Genomic DNA, 26,088 nt, shown 5'->3' with positions numbered 1-26,088 from the left:
AACAGTAATGATGTAAAATACTGTTACAATTTATATGATTTGAAAATTCTGTTATATTACAAAATATTATTACTGTTTTCTGTAAATACATTTTCAAAGGTAATTTATTTCTATGATTAAAGTGTCACATGATCCCTCAGAAATCAATCTAACATGCTGATTTGATGCTCAAAAAACATTTCTTAATATTTTCAATTTTGAAAGTGTGCTGCTTAATTTTTTTTTAACCATGGCTCTTTGATGAATAGAAAGTTCAAAAGAACAGCATTAATTTTAAATACAAATCTTTTGTAACATTATGCTATAACATAATTATTTAAAAAAAGTTTTAATGTACTGTTTTTACCGTGTAATTACACAAATAAGCACTAAGTAGTAATAATTAATCACATTTACTTTACTATACAGGTAAGTATAGGGTTTGGTTTGCTTTAGGTTAGTTGCATGTACTTATGCATAATTTACTGTTATTACCTTAGTAAGTGTGTGTGTGTGTGTGTGTGTGTGTGTGTGTAACAAGGTTAAAGGTTACACTTTATTTTAAGTTGACGTTGTTACAGTGTAATTAGACAAATATGCTGAGTAATATTTATTAACTACACGTACTTACTATAGGGTTAAAGCTAGGATTAGGGATATTTGCTAATATTTATGCATAATTTAATATTATTACTATAGCAAGTACACATAATTTGTAACTATATCACCTTAAAATCAAGCATTACCAAACGAAGTTCCCCAAAAATTCTTATCGACCTAATTTTTTCTTCTTCCATAGCAGTTAATGTGGTATACAATCTTTTCAAACCCACCTTGAAATAAAAACAAAAAAAACTTTGATGGGTTTCCTTAAATGCATCAAAATGGGTGGTTCTTTACCAGAATATGCTAAAATGAGGACCAGACTTGATTCTGCTAGTCAAAGTCTCAATACACTACACAGTGCCTAAAATAGCCTTTAGCATTGATTTGACTCAATATAGAGTGCATCCACCCTTAGCTTATCGTGTAAATATACATTAGGGTAAACTAAATGAAAACAGACAATTCTCTTGTTGACAGGATCCATCAAACCTGAAAAATACATACTAGCTAACTAATGACAGACATAATCAGGTCACTGTCAGTTATTCCACTGATCTAATATCAGACCCTTTAGTTCTGCATGAATACCTAAACAGCATGTCTGAGGTATATGAGTTTTCCGTTGACGTTCTTCCTGCGGAATAATACAGAGTCATGTTTCAAGTGCTGCATAAAAGCATTTAGATGGATTTCCACCTCCTTCCATGGAGAACTAATGACACGATCTATCTGTCAGTAAATGCAATAACTGTAGGCGGTCACTCAATACTAGGGTCCCGCCCCCTCCATGCCCCTCCACTCACCCTGGAGCCAGTTCTAGGCCTGTCAATAACCCTTAAGAAGGGGAGGAGGGGAGGGATTTTAAGTGGTGAAAGACAAATATCTCACTCAGCATGACACTGAGTGGTGGGTTTTCCCTCATGTACTGCATGACTAGATTAAACCTCAAGACAGCATATATAATGGAGCAGTCAATAACTACCGCAGCTCAGAATACAGGCCTCTAGGTAGTCAGAAACACAAGTAAACGCCTCAGAGGCTGTTTATACAAGGCTGGAATGATGAAGGTTAAAGTTCTGTAACTTGAACATGGTTGTATGTCTATCAATCCCTTGAGAGAGTTCAAGAAACGAGTCTGAGGTGCTTTAAAGGCAATATGAATTCAACCGCCGGCCGAAAATTTTTAAATCAATAAAAAAAATAAAGTTACACGATTTCAGGTACCATTTGTGCACTACTTATAATATCATAGACTCACTTTTTAAAATCCAATCCAGTGGTGGATCCCGTCAACAAATTTACTGACAAAAATCCTCATTTTATAGTGCCATTTTGTTGGTCACAGAGCTTTTTCTCTGCCACAACCCAAAAGCCAATGGGAAATCTATATTTCAATGTGTATTATCAAATTACAGTCAATATTGTGGGTTAGCGATCTGATTGAGTTGCATGAGCTGAAGCTGAACAGTGAATAAACAGGTGAAATTAACAAAACGCTACAAAAACACAAAAACTTTTTTGCATCATACATAGTCATTAACACTATGGGTGTTTTCACACTTGTAGTTCGGTTCACTTGGTTCGTTTGGTCAGGACCAAAAAACAACAACATTTAGTCCTAGTCCACTTAGCGTTCACATTGGCATTTTAACACTGAAACTAAAGATACAGAACCTAAAGGCACATGGTTGTGTTCACATCCTGATTGGTCGGCTTTAAATTATGTATATTTCGCGTCGGAACTCACCGAACTTCCAAAACAATGATATTTGGGGATAATTTGGGGATAATCTGGGATAATTTGCTCGTTGTATGTGTAACCTACATATGATATTATGACTAGCAGAAAACTTGTGAAGAGCTTATAAAATATGTAAAGGAGTCAAAACAGTGGCAGGAATCCCTCCGTTACACACACAAACGAAGATCTGCTGCGAGGAGACGCGGTTCTGAAGCCTGGACTGAACTGTGATGGGCAACGTCATAGTGTTGGGGAAAGTTACTTTGAAAAGTAATGCATTGCAACATTGCCACACTCCCTTAAAATGTAACTAATTGCGTTACTTAGTTACTTTTTAAGAAAAGTAATGGGACACGTTACTTTTGCATTACGTTTTCTCACCTGGGCCCGTTTTTTGTTTTGTTTTTTTATAAGAAAAAAGTTCTATTTTTGGGCAAATTTAAAGACCATTTCACACCGAAATTTAAATAATAAGCCTCAGGCTGAAAGGATGTGCAAATTCACGCGTGCACAGTAGAAGGCGCATCCCAAACCATCTTTCAGCAGGTTTAACACTTACTTCGCCAATAAAAACAAAATGTAATTTTTGCTTATGGTTTAACTGAATCATCGAAGGTCAGTAGCAAGTACATTGGTCCATAAAGTGAGATTAAATTCATAAAAATATTAGTTTTATTTAACATTTAATTATTGGAGGTTTGCATGCTATTCTGATTTTGCATTTCAATGCAGTTTGAGGAATACTGATACTGAATTTGGGCAAGTGAGATGAGTAAATGCATGCTCACATTTAGTCTAGAACTACAACAAACATCATTTTCACACACAACAACTCTGCAGTCATTGTGTGTAAGAGCTGTCAGTCAATAAATAGGAAAACAAAGTAACTTGCATTACTTATTTAAAAAAATGACTCAGATATTTTGTTGTACATTTTAAAAGTAATGTGCTACTTCAATAGTTACTTGAAAAAGTAATCTGATACCTTAACAAAAAGTTACTTGTAATGCGTTACCCCCAACACTGATCGTTTTTTTTTTTTTTACTGTTATTACCATAGTAAGTGCATGTGTAACTACGCCACTTGAAATAAAGTTACTCTTTATTTGCTTACACTTTATTTTAAGGTGTCTTTGTTACCTTGTAATTATAAATGTAAGTACTGAGTAACATTAAGTAACTACATGTACTTATTATAGAGTTAGGATTAAGGTTTGGTTTAGGGTTAGTACCGAACTGTGATGGGCAACATCATGATGGTATTTTTGAGGATTCCGTTTTTTTAGGGTTGCATCTTGTGACATCATGTTCCGTTTTTGGTTCGTTTACATGTCTTTTGTCCGAAGTTGGTTCATATTTCATTCGAACAGCACCAGAGTTTGTTGCAGAGCTTGTTTGGTGCGTACCAGAGTTCGGATGTCAGCGTTCACACTTATTCAAATGAACCGCACTAACAGAGCAATCGCACCAGGATTCGTTTTAATTGAACCAAACATGCCAAGTGTGAACATCCATGTGTCGACCATCACGGCGCAATTTTAGGTGTATTCCCCTGAAGACTTCTCTCAAATCCCATGCCAGCACAAATCTCTGCCCTTGAAGTTACAATCATTTAACCTCTAACCCTCATTTAAATATTTCTCAGACTGTCAACATGAATATACATGCTTTCAGCCTCTTCAGCTCCCCCAAAACAGCACACATTTTATTTTCTTCCCAAGCCACAAGGGTGATGTGCCCAGCAGAAAGCCTGTTTTCTTAAGTTTGATGCTTGTGTCCTGCTTTGAAGCCTGTTTTCACATAGACAAGTCAGCGACACCCTAACTAGACATGACATATTTTTGCTGAAATAGGGTCCCCAACAGGGCACGGCTTATTAATAGACATTTTTCACTTCAGCCAGTGAATTCCTCAAACACAAAGCTTCACTTTGAAGAGAAGATGGATCGCAGCAGATAACTTAACATATCTGACATATGGGAGACAGATTGTGCTTTATAGGAGCGCGAAGATGTGAATGCAATTCAGACGTGTGTGATTAAGATCTGCAAACATTCAATGACACAATAAAAAAGGTCCTTTTTTTGCAGACAGTGATGTGTGTGATGTTAATACATAGTGATAATGCTGTAATAATACAGTAATAACAGTCCTGTCACTGACGTCGTCGTCGGTCTGTCAGCAGAGTCTCTGTTAGTCGCACAGCTTAACCTTTGGCCTCGCTCTTTGATGAACTTACGAGGGTGTGTTCACCGTATCTCTCAACTAGTCTTTATTAACTACTGAACATTTTGTATCCCAAGGCTTTTAAGGGAAAAAAGGTCCCCTATTCCAGGTTCAATCAAGGCAAATTCAACTTTTTAGCATTAAAAAATACAAACAACAATGGCAACTTTAAACTGAACCCTAAATATTGTTCTACAATAATAAAAAAAAAGTATTTAAATAAAAAACTGGATGTTTTATACATTTCGGATAGGGCTTCAGTCATAATGAGAACTAGGAGTACTATTTAAAAGTAAAATTAAAAACAAATAATACATTTATTGATTAAAAAAACTGACAAATACACAAATAGACATTTAAAACACTATTTAAAATTTGCAAATCAACTGAATTTTATAAAAATAATTAGTTGTTACATTTAACTACTAAAAAAACAGTTAATAACATTAATATATTTGGTTACATGTAACTAGGTTTTTTGACATTAATTAAATAAACAGTTTTAAATGTCAATTTTTTTTTGTCAATTGATTTGACTTTTTTGACCACCTGCCACAGTGACTTTTTACCAGCCACTTTTTTTTTCTCCCCGACATTACACCTGTTCACGTGCTTGTCCGGATTTTTTTTTTTTTTTATAATTTATTCTGAAATATTCTCAACAGTGTTCAATCAGCTTTGACATATTTAAATATGCATATCTTCGATATTTTTACCTTTTATAAAGGGCATTTTCCCCATAATCTTATTAAATATAGGTTATGCTTCAGCTTTCAGTTTATATTCTTACATTTGATCTATAAATTAAATTAAACATTCTTGCATTTTGTTGATTCCCTAGTTTTTTGTTATTGATGTTTTAATCTGTCTAGTAAAATTCACTTTCACTTGCCCCTTCAAAAATCTACTTGTCCCACAAACATTGTTCTTTAACTTGTAAGAATACACATTTAAGTGCTTTCAAGTTATTAACGAAATCAATATAAGTAATAATGACTCTTATAATATACATTTTTTAAAATATTTTTATTCATTGATGTCCGTGTCACAGACAGTCATACTGACTGCTGCTAATCTGAGTCCACAGATGTAGACAGGGTTCCCACTCTTTCATGAACACCAGATTCAAGGACTTTCAAGGACTTTTTAAAGCACCTTTTATTTTAAATCAAGCACAATAAATACGACAAAGGTGGGTGTGTTACTGCCAATATATCAAATACCTACTGTACCTGTGTCTATCATTAATGCAGTAACGCTAAGGCATATACTGACAACTAAAATACAATTTCCAATGAGGGAAAAATTCAAATTTGACAAAATCAAATGAGGAAAGAGGCTGGTGTACAAGATGCAGTTTGCAGCTCTCTTATTCCTGCTTTTATTCCTTATTCCTAATTTTCTTTTTTATAAATCATTACTTAATTAAAACATCAAAATATAGAGATAATATTGTATACTTGAATTTTCCAATTAAATGAAAAGATATGGACAAATGTTTTAAAATGCATCCAAATTACAGCAAAGTAATTCAACCGTACGGTGGCCTGCAGTGGTCAAAAAGGATATAAACAGAGAATTTTGAAGTGATCTCATCTTGAAAACTCAGAGATGTGGATTCGGACGGCAATTAAATCACCACATGTCCTTGGTGTTTGTCTAAAAACAGTAGGTAAATCAGCCAGGGATTTTTTTACGCGGGTGGTGGGAGAAAAACACTGACATTCTGGATTCGGGCGGCAATAAAACACTGACACTGACCCCTGTCAATGATGAAAATACCTTACGACCCCACCAGAAACAGTTACCGTCCGAATAGGGCTTTTGACAGTAGATGGCGCTTATGGAACAGAAGAAATATATTGAAATAGCTTCCTCCCGTAATGCTGTTTTTTTCTGGCTTTGGCAGCGCATGAAGGCCAATTTTTGTTAATTCAAGCACTTTCAAGGACTTATGTTTGTTTCAAGTACTTTCCAGGCCTTGAATCAGTCTGACATTCAAGAATTTTCAAGTACTTCCAAGAAGTGTGGGAACCCTGTATTGACCTACCGCAGCTCGTATGTGAACACATCACACACAGCTGTGTTAATGGCTGATTTAGTAATGTTCAGGAACAGTTAAACCGAACTAAATTAATATTATTATTACTGGTAAAGTTACCGCATACCGGACATTTTGTCACCGCTTCCCAACTACAAACATGCACATGCACACAGCGCACACACATCTGTGCAACTGTCGTTGTACTGTAGCCTACGCCAGCGTTGCATTATTATCTCGTCCCATCTCACCAACAGTTTAACCCTCTGGGGGTCTTCGGTCATTTCTGACCCGATTTTTTTTTCTTCAATGTAAAAAATCATAGCTTCATCGGAATGGTATGGAACTTGGTGGCTTTATTGGTACTTGGTATATGAACACACACAAAAATTGGGGACATGATTTGAAAAGTCTAAGTGGTCGTAAAAAAATTGTCACACTCAGGGTCTTCGGGTCAAAAATGACCCCCATAGGAAATTTCACAATTTTGTGAAATTGGCAAAATATGAAAATACAGAGTTTTTTTGTGCATACAATCTACAAATCAGCCAGGATGCAGAAAAAAAGGACTCAACAGTGAAGGGGTGAATCTCTAAAACATCAAGAGTGCACACACACATACACAAAAACACAATTAGCTTTTGGAATGGCACGCGTTAATTTGTGTGTGCGTGTGTTTTTGTGTGTATAAGTGTGTGTGTGTATAAGTGTGTGTGTGTGAGAGAGTTTTTTTGTCTGTTTTGCACTCTTGATGTTTTAGAGATTCAACCCTTCACTGTTGAGTCCTTTTTTTCTGCATCCTGGCTGATTTGTAGATTGTATGCAGAAAAAGACAAATTTCCCATTAATTTCCTATGGGGGTCATTTTTGACCCAAAGGTCCTGAATGTGACAATTTTTTTTACGTCCACTTAGACTTTTCAAATCCTGTCCCCAATTTTTTGGGGTGTTCATATACCAAGTACCAATAAAGTCACCATGTTTCGGACCATTTCGATGAAGCTACGATTTTTTTATAAAACGCAAGATCCACTATAGTGGTAAAAATTTGCTACTGTGTGATAAAAATGCTCAATGTGTCCACCGGATGGCACCGATCTCATTTAAAAAAATGCTTTCATGAGGCCTAGGCTTAACTCTAAAATGAAATACAGCTTTAATAAAAATATTTAAAAAATTATATATATATAGTAGCTGTCCGACGAAAACCACGTCCATTTTGCCGATTTTGAGATTTTTCGACGGATTGAATGTCCAGGTTCATTTCCGTATACAGTATGCTTCACATATCTAAATGGCCAATGAAAAGTTGTGAAATCATGTCATCTGATTTTCAGGTATATCCATTTGATGTCAAAGCTGTCAATCATGCCGCATATCTCCCGCCCTGTGGAAGCATCTCGCCGGTCTCGTGAAGCTGCATCTTCATTTTCACTTTTCTTTTCTGCAATACATTGCCAAATAAACATAGCCTGGTGAGACAATGACTTTCCTTCATCGAGGTAAACGTTTCCCCCCTGACGCCAGACGTACGTCTAGGAGTGACAAAATTACGGTAGGACAGTACAAACAAAGTATCTGTCTAGCATTACCATGTCAGTGTATTGATTCATTGTCCTTTCATAGTTTGCAAGAGACATTTAATACATTTATAATTAATATTAAATAAACTAAGCGTATTTAATAAACTAAGACGTAGGCTATTTAATAAACTGAGCGTATTCCTCTGTCAATATGAAACGCGACTTGGCCATTCTAATTAATGATCGGAAGAACGCGTATCGACCACCGTTACTGTAAAATATGCACGTATGTCCATTTAAACTCAATTTTGGTCAAATGTGGATTATATCATTACACTGGCAAGAATATGGTTACATGTAAAGATGCCGTACCAAGTATGACAACGCTACATTCAACTGCTTTTGAAATACAGTGTTTTTTTCACTTCCTGAAAAGTAACCATTTTGGACATACGTGAGTTTCATCGGGCAGCGACGATATATATATATATATATATATATATATATATATATATATATATATATATATATATATATATATATATATATATATATATATATATATATATATATATATATATATATATATATATTTTTTTTTTTTATTTTTTTTTTTTTATATTCAATGGGAAAAAATGGGTCATAATTATTACATAAATATTAATTATTAATCATAAAATTATCTCAAAACACCAAAAAAGAAAAGAAAAAATCTAATTGAACAAAAATATATTTAATTGATTTTACTCAAATATTTTTTATCTTAATCCCGCCCTCCAGGTCATTTTTGACCCGAAGGTCCCGAGTGTGACCCATAAATGAAGAACCCCAGAGGGTTAATACTCGCACATCCAACAGAGAAGGGCCTCATCTTCTTTCCGATCGCATGAACGTAGTCGCATCCTCTCAAACTGCCCAATGAATCACTCAATTCTCATTGGCTACCTGCCAATGTGGCAGGTAGATTGACAGTGTTACCCGCCAATTGCAAAATTCTCCTGCATTTGGCGCGTGGTCGGGTGTTAATTTCAGGCCCTGGTTAGAGTTACATTGGTAATGTATTCCTTAATTATACATTTAAGAGGCACACCTAGTTCTTCAAATTACCAAATTCCTCCTGAAGCAAAAAAAAAAAAAACCTCCACCAATAACCATTATATTGAGCTACATACATTTCATGGCAGTATCTGAAGGGTTAATTCCTACAGTGGCTCCAGCCTGCATCATAAAATGAGATCCTTTGAACTTGCCATGGCCGGAACAAAATATGTAAATAAATGTAAAACACATAATCTTTATTTATCAGACCAATGCCAGACAGATGGATCAGCCCACCTGGGAATCCTGCCGGCTCTCCAGATGTCCAGTCCGTTGCGATCTGCAGGCCAGATCCGAATGAAAAGGACCATGAGCGTCTCCTTAAACAGAGAAAAAAAGAACTTAAAATTTATATTTTCCTTCATTAATCATTTGGACATTATAACAGCAGTACTTTGAGACAGATTGCCAAAAAATGGAAAAGATTACAACTTTGATCGGTAAATCTTAATTAGCGCTTACAGATTAAATACTCTATAGGTGCTTTTCCACCGTTAGGCCACACTGGCCAAGCCGGAAAGGATATGGTATCATTTTCCACTTTGGAGCTGATAATGGAGCTCATTGGAATGTAATATAAATGCATACGTCGTTGCATTGGAAAGCCAAGTTTACAGACCGTGTTATGGAGGATGATCAGATATTTCTTTTAATTGTATTATTAATTTGTTTACATGTAGGCCTGTCACGATAACAGATTTTGCTGGACGATAAATTGGCCAAGAAATTATTGCGATAAACGATAATATTGTCCTTCTGAGAAAATTTTCATCTAAAATAATGATAATGACATAATAATGCAGGTACACCTTTTCAAAGATCAATAAACTTTTATTTCTAAAGACTATTTAACACTGAAAATGGGAAACATTTTAAATATCCACAATAAATGAACAAAACAACCAAAAACAATAAAAGCAATGGACTCTCAGTCTTAACAAAAAATGAACTTGAAAAAATACCCAAAAAAAATGGATGAAAACTGCAACGGATGATTGTGTTTTAGGTGCATATTAGGGGTGGCACGGTTCACAAAACCCACGGTTCATATCACGGTTTTCGGTTATGGTCGTTCTTGTTGTTGTTTTTTCTTTTAATCGTTAACACTCCAGAAATGTACTTCAGTATATGATATTTAGCTTAATTATCCACATTTTAGGATACAGTATAAAAAAAAATTGTTATATCATGTAATCATGCACAAACTGAATTTGACTTGACTTTAAGCACATTATTGGGACCATCTCTGAGGAAAGCTAGGTGAGATTTTGATACAGCAAGAGAGAAGACATTGATGACATGCTTTTCATTTATTTGGCAAAAAAAGGAGAATATGTATTGCTATCTCTACAGGAACTTATGTGCCTTTTTAGCACACAAAGATTGAACTTGAAGCACACAAAGATTAAGCTGAAGAATTAACTTGCATTTATCAAACTGTCAACTTCAGTGTAGCTTTAAGCCTTGTTTAAACTCGACGCGTCCGCACGTGCACGAGGGTGCGCGCAGCAAAAATGGCGTCAACACGGAGCGGGCAGTAGTGCGTGTTGAGTGCGCGAGACCCCATTTTGCTTGGCGGTGTGCACGTCAAATTTTGTAACTTTGCGCGCGGCTCCGCTACCGAAGAAGCACGAGCTCCAGGTGAATCTGGCCGAGCATGACGTCTCATCACGCCGGCACCCAGTTTGCGTGTCGAGTATAAACACCCATCTCTATGTAAACACCTCCCCAAACGGACGAGGCGCGCGCGCAGTCAGCAAGAGAGAGAGAGACGAGGAAAACAAACAAGCATGCCAGTGGAAATTATCATGGCCGGAAAAATTCTTTTTAATCGTGCGATTAATTGATTTATTGACTATCGCGACAGGCCTATTTACATGTCGCTCAAATACTGTGCTTAGCCAGCTACAGAGAAACTGATAGTTAGGCAACAGACAAGTGGCCAATTCCTAGTGGCAGATTCGGCAAGGTTAGCCAACCGTACTGAGAAGTCTGGGCTGAGAACGGTTTGTAATTGATCGTTCGCAAAGACCCGCCCCCTTTAGTTACTGTTGCTATGTCCGACAAGCCATGGCGCTCTCACACCACACACGTTCTCACGTAGAGAAAATACATCACGGAGCAAAGACGACGAATATATGAAAATATGAATCCTGCAGCAACATAAAATGTCATACACGCAAGACTGTTTATACAAGATTTATTTGGTCTGTTTTGGACAGATTAAGGTGTTTATTGTAAAAGAGCCTAGTGTCACATCAACACGCCGACAGATGAGACAGAGCAAGTTACTATTGATATGAAACAAAGTCTCAACTTTGAAATTGTCCTTTTTTTTTTTACATTTTTAACAATAAATACCGTTTTGTGGCTCTTTAATGTGTCGTGTTCGCTGTAGCGCCTCAGTTAAAGCTGCTTGTGAACCGATCATCTCTTCCTTGTAGTTCATTGATAAGCATGAAATAAACATTAATGAACACTAAAACAAACATGATGCGCGATCTGCAGCCTCTCTCTCAAAGACGTTCATTCAGATAGTCTTCAGAAAAGGACCTCTAGCTTAGTGAATACTTGTCTCACAAACATGAGACATATGTCAAAAGAAATATTGAAATGTCAGGTTTTAAACAATGTAAACCAAATCGAAAACAAATATTCTCCGTTTATGTAATCTGGTTGAAAGCAGAGAGATGTCAGTCGTCTGCGAGTGTCTCATTATCCGCTAATGCGACCACGCCCACGGAGCGCGTGCTCTGTAGAGATTCAAATTTGGCGATCCATGCGTCAACGCCCACACATCAACTCAAATAAACACATCAAGTAGTGCTATACTTCAGCTACATCGTTTTGAGACGCATTGAGGAATAAACCTGGAATAATTCTCCTCATGGAAAGCTGTTCATGTTCTGTTCAGAGCAACGGATTCAGCCGCTGATTGTATAGGCTAAGTTTAATCTGTTAGCATCTGTGAATATTAAATGCAAAAAGACCGTTTGAATATGAATCCTGCTGCAACATAAAATGTCATACACGCAAGACTGTTTAGACAAGATTTATTTGGCCGGTTTTGGACAGATTAAGGTGTTTATTGTAATAGAGCCTAGTGTCACATCAATAAAGCTTTTATTCGCAAATGTCTGATCAGATGCTATAGATATAGTACCAGTCAAACGTATTTTGCTTCATATTGATGTTTAAATATTATAGCCTAATGGTATTTTTTTTATTTAAAATATGTTGATTGTGAAAAGTGAACAGCACAAATAATAAAGGACGCATCGTTTGATGCGCAATAGATCAGAAGACATGGAGTTGTTCAGAAATTATTTTGACCACTTCAAGTTTAGTTTTGTAGAAATCTTAATCAATGTTTTTAATATATTTGCTAATATAACAGACAATAGCCTTAGCGCTGGTGATCATGCATTGCACGCATGTCTCATAAATGAACCAAAACTTAAAATGATATTTGAGTATTGTGTGTATGATAATTTACAAAATCAAATGATTCATAAAAATGTTGCCATTGAAATGACTGGGGAAAAGTGTCTCAATCAACCTGAATTCACCCTATACTCTTTGAAATCATAATTGCATTGCATTATGTTGTTTTAAATCCCAAATATTTTACTTATAACATTCATCTGTACCAGTTATTCGTATTTACTGAATACTGATTTCAAAAAATTAAAAATAGTACACTGCAAAAAATGCTCTTCTTAGTATTTTTGTCTTGTTTCTAGACGAAATATCTAAAAATTCTGATTCTGAAAAGAATTCTGAAAGTTTCTGATTGAAATCTTGTTTCTTGTTTCAGTCCCAAACAAAAATAAGATCATTTTTCTTACCCCATTGGCAGATAATTTTGCTTGTTTTAAGCAAAAACTCACTTCATTTTGATTTTTCCCCCAGAAAATTGTACTTATCTAGTAAATGAATCTTGATTTAAGAATGTTTTGATATTTGGACTGGAAACAAGAAAAAATACTAAATAAGAAGAGCATTTTTTTGCAGTGTAGTCAAATCTTTTGATCATTTCAAATATAATAGGCCTTTGTAATGTTCCTTTTTTGACTACATTCTAAATAAACTACAACAAAATATATTTCCTTTGTCCTGTTGCTCTCTCTCAGTCACATACCTGAATACATACTGATACACATGCGTTTTCTATCTCGACTGTTAACATTCCCTTGAGACACAATCAACTATGTTTACTAGGATACTCGCCAAGACGGGCACATTGACATCATTTTGTGTGAAATTGTCCATTCAAGCATAAGACGACGTGAATGAGCTCAATTCAGTAATCGCGTGCGTGTCAGACGCAGCTTTCTGTCAGAACTTCCGCATCTTCTTGCGCGTGAATGTTTAAATTAGCAAGGCTTAAAAGCATGTTCAAATGATAAACTTTCGTGAAGATGCAGCACTGGCCTGATCGGGACAGTTACAGTTCTGTCAGCTCATGACCATCGTCAGTCCTTGCATTTAGATCTAGTGTGCAGTCAGTTGTTCATGTGCCTTTCTCCTAGCGTCGCATATACGAGTGATTTACTCACATTGTAGAGGGTTGGTTAACATCTTAAATTTCAGTCTGTCCTAAACAAAGACCTGGAATATAGTGCAAAAGTCATATGGACTATTATTCAAATAATGTTTTTGTCTTCATTGGACAAGATGGTGAATAAATGACACCGTGAACAATTCCTTTAAGGTATACGCTACTGAATGATTAATCTTTGCTAGATCTGCTTTACAGCTGAAAATGAACATGTTTCATAATCAATACATTTTACAACATTAACACTGCTATTTTCCTGAGGCTGCTTTGAGACAATCTTTATTATATAAAGCGCTATATAAACGGAAACTAATTCTAGACAAATCTATATGATATGACGTTAGAAATTATACTCACAGCTGTAACGTTTTAAGGTTTCTTTTAGCATTACTAAATAATTAGTTTGACATTGACTGCTTAAACTGTGTTTACCAATTTCATTTCCTTTGTGTGCAAGCTGTTGTAGATTCTGAAGGACAATAATGTTTCTACCTCCTTCATTAATTAAAGTATAATTTGAAACCGTATGTTATGCATTATGAAGCCAATGTTTGTCTTTTGCACCATAATGTTTTGAAACAGTAGAAGTCAGAATGTTTTTTCTGCCTCTGAAGTTTTTCAAAGTCCTTTTGTGGCTTCCAAACCCCATGTCTCTGGCCTATACTCACACTCTATTTATGCAAGAAAATGAAGTTGAACACTTGGCCCCTCCTAAATCTGTAAACTACAATTAAGCTAAATTCCAAGTTTATTTCCAAACGCCATCCTTGTTCCAAACCATGTGAGAGGCTCGAGTCTAAAATTATAACACTTTGGGTCAGGCAGGCTTTGGGTCAGCCAATTTCACTATCATCTTTCCGTCTGTCTGTCTGTGAGCAAGAGAAGTGGTTACACAAACGTGTGTCATCTGTCATAGGTAGACACATTCAATAACTTAAAATATGTAATTATGGATGATGTGATTACGTCTGTTGTCAATCCATTCTGTTTTCTTTTATCAGTACGTCTTCAGGTTTTGAGTGAATATAATAGAATAGAATATACTTTATTGTCCCATTCCTGGGAAATTTGTCTTGGACATCATGACACGGCCAGTACACAAATACAATACATAAATACGTAATAATAAATAAACACATTCCAATATATAAAAATACAGCATCATATCTCAGTCATGAGATTCTCTATTTGAACATTTTAACCGCAGTTGGCACAAAATAATTTTTGTAACGATTTGACTTGCACTTCAAAACTCTAAATCATGTTAAATGTGTGCATCATCAGCAACAATCTTATAAATAGATGCCTCGTATCTCTTTTATGGTTCGTTTTTCCTCCAACTCTATCACTTTTGGAGCAGTCGTGCTAGTTTTGATTTTGATTGAACAGTCAAATGCAGTGATACCATATCTTATTAAACTCTCAAATACTGACTGATAAAACAAAACCAAGATCTTCTGGTTCACCCCAAACACTCTTAACCTTCGCAGGAAAAATCGCCTCTGCTGCAATCTAGAACACAAATTGTTGATGTGAGAAGATCAACATAATAAATTGTCCACGTAAACACCTAAGTACTTAAATGAAGAAACCCGTTCAATAATATTACCATGTGTTATTACTAGGGCTGTCAAAAGACTGTGGATCTCCCACAGATCTAGGATCGATTATAATTTCAAAGTCTTCGTTTCATTTAAAATCAAAGAATTAGTAGCCTACAAACCTGTCAACATCAGAAAAGTACTGCAAAGTTTTTGTATTCCTGTTCAACAAACTCAGATTGACAGGCATGCAATTTTCTTACGGCAACCCAGAGTCAAAAAGGAGAAAACTAAATTTACATCTGACAGGGGAGGAAGGGAGTGTGAGGCCTACATTATGCCTTCATCGCTGTGGTTGGAGAAGACGAAGCGTACATGTGCCGTCACACAGTCACACTGTCTGGCACAGTAAATGATATGGATTTCAGCACACAATATTCTTGTAATTCTAGCTAAATTATATTACATAATATTACGTTAAATTAAATATTCTGGCTATATTATACGTACATTTGTTCTGCAGAATGTAACTTTATTTAAAAAATATATATTATTATATATATTTTATATTATATATTTGTTACAAGTACACAGGAGGCAGACACAGATGTTAACAGGTAAGGGTAGTTTATTAGACCACAGTAGAGCAGGTGTTGTGGAGCAGGTGGGTAAACCGGTTGTTGGTAGATTAGAAGGTGATACGAGAGAGAGAGAGTTACTGTCTTTTGTTTTGTAGATGGAAGGACGCTGGAGACTGTAGATCGCTGGAGTACTGAGGGACGGACAGGAACACACCCACACAGCAGACAAGGAACACGGAAGGAAGGAGACACGCTGGAGACAGGTAAGTATCAGTAGTAGAGTCCTTGAGGTAAGCATAGCCTGAAGTATATGCGAATGAGACCGGACGTGGAGTGCTGTGTGGTTGTGAGTCTTGTAGTGCTGGTGATGAGTGTGGTGATGAGGTGCAGGTGATGGTGATCAGTACTCTGGGGAAGGAGTGCGCTGTGATTGGTGGAGGGTGGAACCTGACGTGTCTGTGACAATATTAGGGGTGTAACGGTACACGTATACTTACACGTTTCTGAGTGCATTCTTTAACAGTTAACAGTCGCTTGTAAACAATGTCACGTAGCATCACATTTACCTCAGGCAGTCATTCAGTGTCCACAGCTGTTAGTTCACTAGAGAGATTAACTCTTTCGCTAAATATATGCACTATATTAGCCTATATATTCATTATATTCTACTTAACCTGATAGTGATGTCTTGTTTATCTAATGTATGTTTAAATAAATCTGTCAACAACGAATTGGAGAAAAAAAAATATATAATTAGATTTAGAAGTTAATGCAAAAACTGCCTTATGTGAAGCTTGAGCTAAAAATAAATTGCAACTGAATTTAGGCTAATAGTTTGGGCTCTGTTGTTAATCTTTAATAGCAATGTGTAAGTAAGGGCTTACAGCATTATCTTTAAGAAAGCCAGTTTTCCGTGTCCAGATATCAGGTCGTCGGGGCCTCGCCCTCGACTGTCGCCCGATCCACTTTGCACCAGCCCCTTATGATCCCTCCTGCAGGTGGTGAACCCACAGGAGGGCTGCCCAACATCACTCGTTCAGGCTGAGCCCGACCGGGCCCCATGGGGGGAGGCCCGGCCACCAGGCGCTCGCATACAAGCCCCAACACCGGGCCTGGCTCCAGGGTGGGGCCCTGGCTGCGCTATGCCGGGCGACGTCTCGGTCCTGGATGATGTTGTCGTGTTGGCCTCCTCAGACCAGGACCTTCAGCATGCACTGGGACGAGTGTGAAGCGGCTGGGATTACAATCAGCACCTCCAAGTCCGAGGCCATGGTTCTCAGTCGGAAAAGGGTGGATTGCCCGCTTCAGGTTGGTGGAGAGTTCCTGCCTCAAGTTTAGGTATCTTGGGGTCTTGTTCACGGGTGAGGGAAGGATGGAACGGGAGATGGACAGACGGATCGGTGCAGCTTCTGCAGTAATGCGGTCGATGTACTGGTCTGTCGTGGTAAAGCAGGAGCTGAGTTCTGAACTCTCGATTTACCGGTCAATCTATGTTCCTACTCTCACCTATGGTCATGAACTGTGGGTCATGACCGAAAGGACAAGATCCCGGATAAAGGCGGCCGTAATGAGCTTTCTCCGTCGGGTGGCTGGGCGCTCCATTAGAGATAGGGTGAGAAGCTCGGTCACTCGGGAGGAGCTCAGAGTAGAGCCGCTGCTCCTCCACATCGAGAGGAGCCAGCTGAGGTGGCTCGGGCATCTATTTCAGATGCCTCCTGGACGCCTTCCCAGGGAGGTGTTCTGGGCACGTCCCACCGGGAGGAGGCCCCGGGGAAGACCTAAGACACGCTGGAGGGACTATGTCTCCCGGCTGGCCTGGGAACGCCTCGGGGTTCTCCCGGAAGAGCTGGAGGAAGTGGCTAGGTAGAGGGAAGTCTGGGCATCTCTGCTTAGACTGTTGCCCCCGCAACCCGGCCCCGGATAAGCGGAAGATGATGGATGGATGGATGGATCTTTAAGAAACTTTTAGTTATAATTGAATTAATTTAAGGACAGACACAATATTTTTTTCAGAAAATCAGTTTGGTAAAACTGCTGTACCGAACCCATACCGAACCGTGACTTCAAAACCGAGGTACGTACCGAACCGTTAGTTTTGTGTACCGTTACACCCCTATTATATAAATATAATATATTGACAACCTTCCTAATTTTGTGTTGGCCCCACTTTGCTGCCAAAACAGCCCTGACCCATCGAGGCATGGACTCCACTAGACCCCTGAAGGTGTGCTGTGGTATCTGGCACCAAGATGTTAGCAGCAGATACTTTAAGTCCTGTAAGTTGCGAGGTGGGCCCTCCATGGATCAGACTTGTTTGTTCAGCACATCCCACAGATGCTCGATTGGATTGAGATCTGGGGAATTTGGAGGCCAAGTCAACACCTCAAACTCGTTGTGCTCCTCAAACCATTCCTGAAGCATTTTTGCTTTGTGTCAGGGCGCATTATCCTGTGAAAGAGGCCACAGCCACCAGGGAATACCGTAAGAAAACGTGATTCATCAGACCAGGCCACCTTCTTTCATTGCTCCGTGGTCCAGTTCTGATACTTATGTGCTCTGTTGGTGTTTGTGGACAGTTGGTGTTTTTTTTACTTGTTGGGGTCAGCATGGCACCCTGACTGGTCTGCGGCTATGCCTCCCCATATGCAACAAACTGTGATGCACTGTGTATTCTGACACCTTTCTATCAGAACCAGCATTAACTTCTTGAGCAATCTGAGCTACAGTAGCTCGTCTGTTTGATCGGACCACACGGGCCAGCCTTCGCTCCCCACGTGCATCAATGAGCCTTGGCCGCCCATGACCCTGTCGCCGGTTCACCACTGTTCCTTCCTTGGACCACTTTTGATAGAGACTGACCACTGCAGACCGGGAACACCCCACAAGAGCTGCAGTTTTGGAGAAGCTGACCCAGTCGTCTAGCCATTAATCGATTTGACAGGATTTATATATAGACAATGTAGTGTCTATAAAAATGATATCACAAATATAACATTTATATAATAATGTGTGTGTGTGTGTGTATATATATGCCCAAAAAGTGAACAAACAACTGCAAATAATATGATTCAGATATGTGATCTCTCATCTAAATATCAAAGAACTCTTGATTCAAAGGATTTGAGCAACTATAGAAAACACTTTTACACTTTTTGAGGATACTACAAAAGAGTGCAAGTTTTTACAAAGTTTCCCTTCATTTGTGTGGTTTTATTGCTTTATTCTTTCTTTTACGATGTTTACTGTTTATCCTGCATTGGCATTACGGCTCTGAACCTCCCACAGGCTCTCTTACGCCTTCCGGAAGGAATTTATGAGACCAGAGGTTCATGTGCAGCACTGTCATTCCTACAGACGTGAAACTGGGACAGCAGTTGCCCTAGAGATGAATTATACCTAACCTAGCAACCCAAGACAAAACTTCATAGTGGAGATCTGCTTCACTTGTGCTGTAATCCAGGCGAAATCAAAGAGCTCTGAGATCAAAAATGAAACGCAATACTTCTGTGTTTTGTGCTGTAATCCACATAGTATGCAGAAAGACATGCTTAATCCCACGCAGGTTCATGACGTAAGCCACATGTGGTGCAAACCTGCACAGATCTGATGTAGGCATGATAGAGAGATGGAGAGAAGAGAGACAGATAAAAGGACAGACAGGCAAAAAGACAGAAAAGAGGAACAGAAAGCCCTATTGGATAGATCAATAGAGAGAGAAATAGACAGAGAGAGAAAAAATACAGGTAAAAAAAACAGACAAAAGAAACTGCTGAGGCAGACAGACAGACAAGCATACAGACAGACAGGCATACGGATAGGCAGACATACAGCCATACAGACAGGCAGACAGACAGATGACATACAGACAGGCAGGCATATAGACAGACAGGCAAACAGACAGACGACACACAGACAGGCATACAGAAAGACGACATACAGACAGGCATACAGACAGACAGACAGGCAGACATGCAGACAGACAGGCAGACAGACAGACATACAGACAGGCAGACAGACAGACAGACGTACAGACAGGCAGACATACAGACAAGACAGACAGACAGACAGGCAGACAGACAGGCAATACGGACATATGACATACAGACAGGCAGGCATTTGGGCAGACAGACAGACAGACAGACGGCATACAGACAGACAGGCAGACATACAGACAGGCATACAGACAGGCAGACATACAGACAGACAGGCAGGCAGGCAGGCAGGCAGACAGACAGACGACATACAGACAGGCATACAGGCAGACATACAGACAGGCATACAGACAGGCAGACATACAGACAGACAGGCAGGCAGCCAGGCAGGCAGACAGACAGATGACATACAGACAGGCATACAGACAGACAGACAGACAGGCAGACATACCGACAGACATACAGACAGGCATACAGACAGACAAGGCAGACATACCGACAGACATACAGACAGGCATACAGACAAGGCAGACAGGCAGACATACAGACAAGACATACAGACAAGACAGATAGATAGATAGATAGATAGATAGATAGATAGATAGATAGATAGATAGATAGATAGATAGATAGATAGATAGATAGATAGATAGATAGATAGATAGATAGATAGATAGATAGATAGATAGATAGATAGATAGATAGATAGATAGATAGATAGATAGATAGATAGATAGATATACAGACAGGCATACAGACAGACAGACATACACACAGACATACAGACAGGCATACAGACAGACAGGCAGACATACAGACAGGCAGGCAGACAGACATACAGACAGGCAGACAGACATACAGACAGGCAGACAGACAGACAAGACAGACAGACAGGCAGGCAGGCAGGCAGACAGACAGACGACATAGATAGATAGATAGATAGATAGATAGATAGATAGATAGATAGATAGATAGATAGATAGATAGATAGATAGATAGATAGATAGATAGATAGATAGATAGATAGATAGATAGATAGATAGATAGATAGATAGATAGATAGATAGATAGATAGATAGATAGATAGATAGATAGATAGATAGATAGACATACAGACAGGCATACAGACAGACAGACAGACAGACAGACATACACACAGACATACAGACAGGCATACAGACAGACAGACAGGCAGACATACAGACAGACAGGCAGACAGACATACAGACAGACATACAGACAGGCAGACAGACAGACGTACAGACAGGCAGACATACAGACAAGACAGACAGACGACATAGATAGATAGATAGATAGATAGATAGATAGATAGATAGATAGATAGATAGATAGATAGATAGATAGATAGATAGATAGATAGATAGATAGATAGATAGATAGATAGATAGATAGATAGATAGATAGATAGATAGATAGATAGATAGATAGATAGATAGATAGATAGATAGATAGATAGATAGATAGATAGATAGATAGATAGATAGATAGATAGATAGATAGATAGATAGATAGATAAATAAATAGAAAACAGACAGGAGAACAGACAGACCGATAGATATAGATAAGTGGATAGACAGACAGTTTCGTCACAAACTGCTGGTTGGGAATTTCTGCAAAACAAATGTATTAAAACATTCATTAGTCAGAGACGTGCGGTACATGATTTTTTTGCAGAAAAAAAGAACAGATGACCAAGGGGGCATGTTTTTTTAATGTTGGGAACAATCTGAATCAAAAATAGGATGACTAGACAATTACTTGGACTGAAACAACCACTTCAAACAAAACAGTGCAAACAGGTTACAGGTTTCCAGACGTGAATGATTTGAATCACTCATTCAGTGCTTTCCTGCCAAAATTAACACCATGCATCTCTCAACGCTGCAGACAATTCAAGCCACACAGATGCGGTTAGATAAACTCGGCTTAATAAAAAACATACAACTGAAATTGATTGGTCCTAAAATATAACCTTGTGGTACTCCACTGACTGAAGGAACACGTGTGTCATGCTGTCTGGAATCACCCCCCTTACTGCCATGATTCACTGATGAGTCATTCCCAGAGTAATTCCCACAAACACATATCATTGCGCAGTACTGTGTGTGGAAGAATGAGAATTCCCAGAATTGTTTGGTATTCTCAATGTTTTAGCTCGGTTTTCTTGGTCCGTTTTTTTTCCCTTGAATTCTTTCAAACTGGCAGTGGAAATGTGGCACAGACTTCATTCGAGGAAGGTGGGTTAGATATATATATGCTGTGCAAATTAACACGTTTAAAAAAAAAAATCAGTTTAACGCATTAAAAATATTTAACACAATTAACACAGTGTCCGTTTTTATATCCCTTTTTGCCTAGCATTACATTATATGATCATGCTCTTATTCATGTAAATGCTTTTAAATCATCTGTGCAACGAGACAAAAGGGGTTTTTCAGGGGTTGAGCTTGGCCCCTTAGTTCCAGTGAAAGGAACTCTTAATGCTTCAGCACACCAAGACATTTTTTAAAATTTCATGCCCCCAAATTTGTAGGAACAGTTTGGGGATGACTGCGCACCAGTGCACAAAGCAAGGTCCATAAAGACATGGATGAGCGAGCTTGGTGTGGAGGAACTTGACTGGCCTGCACAGAGTCCTGAACCTCAACCCGACAGAACACCTTTGGGTTGAATTAGAGTGGAGACTGCGAGCCAGGCCTTCTCGTCCAACATCAGTGCCTGACCTCACAAATGCGTTTCTAGAAGAATGGTCGAAAATCCCCATAAACACACTCCTAAACCTTGTGGAAAGCCTTCCCAGAAGAGTTGAAGCTGTTACAACTGCAACGGGTGGGCCAACTGGATATTAAAAATGGGATGCCATTAAAGTTCATGTGCATTTTAAGGCAGGCATCCCAAAACTAAAATATCTTTTATGTTCTGCAAAAGAAAGAAAATCATACAGGTTTGAAACTACATGAAGACGAGTAAATGTAAATAAACAGCATTTTCATTTTTGGGCAAACTATCCCCGAAATCTGAAATCCTACACTAAATAAGAAACTAAAACTGCCAGTAAGTGGCGAATCTGGCAATAACGGTATAAATGAGCATTGAGTAATTTGATTCGTTCAAATGGCATTTGATTCATTCAGGAATTGAGTAATTGAGCAAAAACAAACAATACTGTGTCTAAAAAATAACTATTAACTTTTTATTTAGTGAACTGTACTCGGAGATCGAGACTATTGCTTAACTATATCATATGATATAAATATAAGACAAAAACTCATACAGGGGCCTTTTTGCCCTGATAGCTTGAATTTTAGCCGCATTCCAATGGCATGGTTGTTGCCCAGGTTCATGTTCGTCACTAATCAATAGTATACAATTCAGGATAATCTTTGTATGAATAAATTGCATTTCAAAATGTATTAAATATAAAACAGTTATTATAAATTACAGTAGTTTTTTCTTCTTCACAATATTCGTTTTTTCAGCATTTTTAATCAAACAAATGGAGCCTTGGTGAGCATTCTTTCAAAAACATAAAAAAATTAAAATAAAATTCTCACTGGCTACAAAAGTGACAGATATAGGGGTTGTTATTTGACCAAACCATGACTTTACAGGTTTTACACTTTATAAATAGCAAATTCACTCAACCCTAGGGAGAAAATTGATTCATAAATGTCAAAGGAAATACATGAATATAATAAAACATCCAGCTATAAATGCATAAAAGCACAAGTATGTGAGAGAATGCTCCTTTTTGAAAGCAAAAGAGTCACTGATGTATTGAACGCAGCGCTGATTCCTCAAGGAGCCTCTAGCATATTTTAAACAGAAAAGACTGAATTACAGAGAGAATCACATTTTTGAGACAGAAACAAACAAAAAAGAGAAAGGGGATGAGAGGACTGGGAAACAGATGAATAAAATATTTTTTTTTGTCCGGCCACAGACATAAACAAACTGAGAACAGTTGCCTGTAGCCATCCTCTCAGAGCCTCAGTTCAGTTAAACAAACCCGAATCTACCTGCACAGCCATACTTTCTCGCCCTATGCTAACTCGGTAAAGAAATCCATCATAACCTGTAGCTAGATGTTACTCACCATACAATTACAGCTCCGTACGGATCAAATAAGACAACGGCAGATCTAAAGACCTATTCCAAATGTTTACAGATATGAGTAAGGCTTCAGTCATCTCTGCTGACTCACTGTCTGAGAACATTGAGCTATCTTGTAACTCCCACCAAGCGAGAGACTTTTCCACCCGTTTGGTACTTTGTATGTCAGTGTGTCATGGGCGTCTGGATAAAGACTGGGAAAAAAGTGCAGAACATCCAGTAAGAGATGACTGGAACAAAAAAAATAATAGTTGGCCAGCTTTCCAAATAGAAATCCATTATGGATTACGCTCGTATAAACATCTGTCTGGAAACGGAAAGGTCAGTTGAATAACTTGGGTTATTCATGTACGACTTGGGTACAGCTTGCAAATTGTTGGTTACAGGAAGTGATACTTAATCGGATTAATTATACTTGCTTTCAAAAGTTTGCAACCCATTTTACGTTCACAAACGGTCGCATTTTCACTCAACAAGAAAAAAAGTAGGTCAAGACTTGAATTTATCCACTGGAAATTCATTGGATTGGGAAATGTATCAGAATGCAGCCAGGTGATTGAAAGGAAAAAGTTGGATCGGTGATATCAACCAGAAAAGGAAACGGGGTCAATTTCATGCTGGAATTGTGTTTGAACCAACAGCGTGAATCTTTCAGGTTGCATAACGTATTCTCAGCAGAAAAGGTAATCCCAGTGAAAACAGTTGGAACGGCAAGTAAGCTATGCGCATATTTTGGACACATTTCCAACTGTGTTGTGCAGATGTGGGCTGACAATCATATGCCAAATCAAGAACGTCACACGCTGATTCTTTTCCAGGTCACGGTTAAGGTCCATCCATTAGTGCAGCATGTATGAAAAATGTCTCTGATAAACTGTTTCCACTTATTGTTTAAAGGACGAAGGATTTCAGAGGATTCCAGAAGGGTCTTAATACCCTCTGAATTGTTTTGACTTCTTTAATCTTTCTTAACTCACTGCAGAGCCTCTGAACACCATCATCCAGCCGTGTCACTTTGAGAGACATGCATTATCCCTCACACTGTCAGTCACCCAACCCCTCAGCTTTCAGAGGCTTTTTCCAAGGTCTTATCCCAAGAACTCAAACGCTTGCACTAAATCGCTTTGTTTATTCATGGTCCAAGGTCCCTAGATGAAGAACGACAGGTTCGGTGGGGAATCTGAGATTGGTCAACATGATAATCTTGGATCTGGTTTTGATTAAATGAGCTTACAAAGGCATCACGGGACGCATTTCATGTGCAAATGAAAACAACGCTTTGAGGGATAGATGTGCAGTCCATTCAATGGCTTGTGCTGTCTTAAGGCCCTAATTTTCACTGGAAAAACTAATTTGCAATGTTGTGCGGGCCGAATGATCGACAACAAGGCCCATTGAATGGACTGCATGTCTATGCCTCATTTCCCCACTCATTTGCATCTTTTATTAAATATATGCTGATTGAGGTTAATAGTTCTGTTCTCGACATGAAGCCGGTTCCAAAAGTGAAGGCAGCAACATTACGTCAATGTGTGGCCACATTTACCGTTGCTCTGTGAAACTTCCCAAGCAAAATCCAGTCATTTTAATAGGAATCAGTGCGATTTCGCCAGATGAGAAGAAATTTCTTTATGTGGATCTCGTATTAGTTTGATCATGATTTCCTAATTTTGGCTTCATTCATTAAATGGCATCAAGGAAAATTTAGAAGGCATTGCGAAAAACACCGACATAAATCCAAGAGTTAGCATTTTAGCTCTTCCACTTTCATCGTCCTGACGTCAATGTGTTTTTGGAAGATTATCATGATGAACAAAACTTGCATGAAAGAATAAAAGAACTGTTTATTTTCTGTAATAATCCAAAAGCCAATGGAAAACTCCTATTGGGTTTTTGTCAAGGGAACCAGGGTGATGCTAATTCTGGGTTTATTCACTGACATGATGCTCACTTTTTTTTAAAAGGCCAAGAAGTCTTAACATTAAGTCTTTTCATCACAAGAAGAGGTTAGTTCATGTTGTAAAACCTTCCCAAAAAAAACTATAATTCAATGAATGATTAGTCAAATTGTTAAAAAGATGTGTACAATCACATGTATTCAAGGTGTAAGGAATGCATTTTTATAA

At 38.1% G+C, this 26,088-nt stretch overlaps 1 protein-coding gene across 2 annotated transcripts in view; it reads right to left on the bottom strand.

The window, feature by feature from the left end:
* Positions 1-26,088, bottom strand: part of znf469 (zinc finger protein 469) — a 463,873-nt gene that overhangs the window by 145,778 nt on the left and 292,007 nt on the right. For both annotated transcript variants that reach the window (XM_079809305.1, XM_079809306.1), the window contains exon 4: positions 9,451-9,533. The gene's annotated coding sequence lies outside the window, so the exon portion shown is untranslated. The remainder of the gene's footprint in view (positions 1-9,450; positions 9,534-26,088) is intronic.

Source organism: Gobio gobio (genome assembly GCF_949357685.1).
Source record: "Gobio gobio genome assembly, chromosome: 25".
In the NCBI taxonomy this organism is placed as follows: Eukaryota; Metazoa; Chordata; class Actinopteri; order Cypriniformes; family Gobionidae; genus Gobio; species Gobio gobio.
The sequence above is the reverse complement of the archived record's forward strand: the minus strand, read 5'-3'. Positions and strand labels throughout refer to the sequence as shown.